The sequence below is a fragment of the Loxodonta africana genome, chromosome 19 (genome assembly GCF_030014295.1).
Source record: "Loxodonta africana isolate mLoxAfr1 chromosome 19, mLoxAfr1.hap2, whole genome shotgun sequence".
Taxonomy (NCBI): domain Eukaryota; kingdom Metazoa; phylum Chordata; class Mammalia; order Proboscidea; family Elephantidae; genus Loxodonta; species Loxodonta africana.
The window spans coordinates 9,850,991-9,854,028 of NC_087360.1; the positions used below are offsets into that span (position 1 = coordinate 9,850,991).

Genomic DNA, 3,038 nt, shown 5'->3' on the forward strand with positions numbered 1-3,038 from the left:
ATTTCCAAAAAATTACTAGACATGCTAAGAAATAGGAAAGCATGATGGAGACACTGGGAAAAAAGCAGGCAACAGAAACTGACTGTGAGAGTGACCAGATGACAGATTTAATAAAAGACTTCAAAGTAACCATTATAAATACATTAAAAAAGCAAAAGGAAACAATGAATAAAGAATTAAGTAAGGTATGATGGCAATATCGCATAAAATAGACAATATCAATAAAAAGATAGAAATGATAAAAAAGGACCAAGTAGATATTCTGGATTGGAAACATAAAACAACTAAAAAGAAAAATTCACTAGAGGGACTCAACAGTAGATATGAACTGACAGGAGAAAGAACTGGCAAACTTAAAGAGAAACAGAGAATATGCAATTCAAAGGAGAGAAAAAAGATAAAGAAACATGGACAGAGCCTCAGAGAAATGTGGGACACCATTAAGTGTATCAACATACATGTAATCGGAATACCAGAAGGAAAGGGATAAATGAATAGAAAACATATTCAAAGAAGTAATCACTGACAACTTTCCAAACTGATTGAAAAAACATCAGTCAACACATTGAAGCTGTATAATTCCAAGTAGGATTAAAATAAAAATTCCCCAAAGTCACATCATCATAAAAACAAAACCAACCCTATTGTCATTTAGTCAATTCAGACTCATAGTGACCCCAAGGAACAGAGGAGAATTGCCCCATAGAGTTTCCAAGGCGGGCCTGGTGGATCTGAACTGCTGATTTTGGTTAGCAGCTATAGCATTAACCACTACGCCACCAGCGTTTCTATCATAAAAATACTAACAAACACCAGGAGAAAATTCTTAAAGCAGTAAGAGAAAAACAAATGTGACCTACAAGGGAAGCCCAATAAGATTGACGGTCTGCTTCTTATCAGAAACAATGGAAGCCAGAAGGTAACAGGTTAATATATTCAAGGTGCTCAAAGAAAATAGTTGTCAATCAAGAATCCTATACCTAGCAGCTGAGGCTGCTTATGTACAACCAAGTACCTCAAGGAATTTGGTTCCCTGATTTGGAGGTTCAGGGTTACGGTTTCATGAGACATTCTAGTTAACTGGCCTAATAACATGTTCAGTGCTTCTGTTCTACCTCTTAATTCGTTGCATAGTGCCCAGGATCTTAAAAGCTTGCAAGGAACCATCCAAGGCACAACAACTGGTCTCTACTTGCCTGAAGCAAAACAGAGGAAGGGGCATAGGTTAGGAACAGGAGGAGGAAATGGAATGTGTGGCTAACTGCCTCCATGATCAAATGCCTCTTTTGCAATGAAATCTGAAGAATTCCATGGTACCATTACTGAACATTTTGATCAAAGATTCTTATAGATGAATCCTGATCAAAACAGGAAAAATACAGAACAGAATTTCAAATGTTCATGGACGCCAGACTTTCTGGAGCCATGAGGCTTGATGAATGCCCGAAACTACTGCCCTGAGATGATCTTTAAAGCTTAAACCAAAAATATGCCCTGAAGTCTTCTTAAAAACAAACAATAGTCTAGCTTAATAGCAAAAAATGTCTGCTTTGAGCATTATGCTCTTTTAAGAACTACCTATATGGAATCAAATTGACAAGAGCTACTCAAAAGATTAGATAAGAAGCTTAAGGGGCAGTTCATTGACGCTAATTGAGGAGGAACGACCCAGAGAAGGAGGGTGACGATGGCCACAACTCAAAGGGTGAAATCAGTGTCACTGAATTGTCCATGCAGGAGCTGTGGAATTGGTGTAGGATTTACTGTGTACAGTCTCAACAACAACAAAAGAAAAAGAAAAAAATGGAATTCTGGATACAACAAAGCTATCTTTCAAAGATGAAGTTGAAATACAGACATTCCTAGAAAACCAAAAAGTGAGAAAATTTGTTGCTAGTGGTTCTGCTTTACAAGAAATATTAAAGGAAGTTCTTCAGGCTGAAAGCAAGTAAGTCCAACAATAACTTGAATCTGCAAACACTAAAAAAATAGTAAAAATAATTACGTAATTATAAAATACAGTCTAAAATGCATGTTCTAGTAACTGATTTAAAACGCAATTATATACAACAAAATGCATATAAACGTCATATATTTGCCAACCACAGCACGAAGGAGAAGGGTGGGAGCAAAGCTGTATCAGGCTAAGGGAATGACTTGAGATGGTTCACTCCCAGCCGCAGGAACAAATGAATCAAAAATGATAAACTGAAAGTCCAACATAACAAAAACCATAAATACATACTTGGGTTTCCTTCTCTCAGCTTCTGTTAAAGACAGATGCATACATAAAATAATAATTATAACAATGCATTGTTGATAACATGTATAACAATACCACAAGACACAAAACTTCTACAACTTAACAATAAAAAGACAACCCAATCAAAACATGACCAAAGGGCTCAGACAGTTTATGAAAAAAGATATTTAAACGGCCAAGAGCACGTGAAAAGATGTTCAATATCACATATAACCACTAGGGAGCTGCAAACTGAAACCACAATGAAGACATCACTTCATCCACATTAGAATAGCAAAGACTGAAACAAAACAAGGAAAAAAATGGAAAATAACAAGCGTTCGCATGGTTGTAGAGAAACTCAAACCCTCATCCATCGCTAGTGAGAATGTACAATAGTGTAGCCACTGTGGAATAGTTTGGCAGTTCCTCAAAAAGTTGAACAAAGGCAAAGGACCACTTATTTTATGATTCCATTCATATGAAATGTCCGGAACTGGCAAATCTACAGAGACAGAAAGATTAGTGGTTGCCCAGGGCTGCAGGGGATGTCATGGGTTGGGAAGTAATGATTAAGGGGTATGGGTCTTCTTTCTGCGATAATGAAAATGTTCTCAAATTGATTACGATGATGGATGCACAATTCTGTAGATGTACTAAAAGCCACTGAACTGCACACTACAAATGGGTAAATTGTATGATATATGAACTGTATCTCAAAAAAGCTGCTTAAAAAAAAAAAAAGTTGAACAAAGAACTACCACATGACCCAGCAATCCCAATTCTAGGTACATAC

The 3,038-nt window shown here is 36.7% G+C and overlaps 1 protein-coding gene across 10 annotated transcripts in view; it reads right to left on the bottom strand.

Annotated features, from left to right (window-relative positions):
- ATXN2 (ataxin 2) overlaps positions 1–3,038 on the bottom strand; it is a 112,227-nt gene that overhangs the window by 81,615 nt on the left and 27,574 nt on the right. The gene's annotated exons all lie outside the window — the stretch shown is intronic.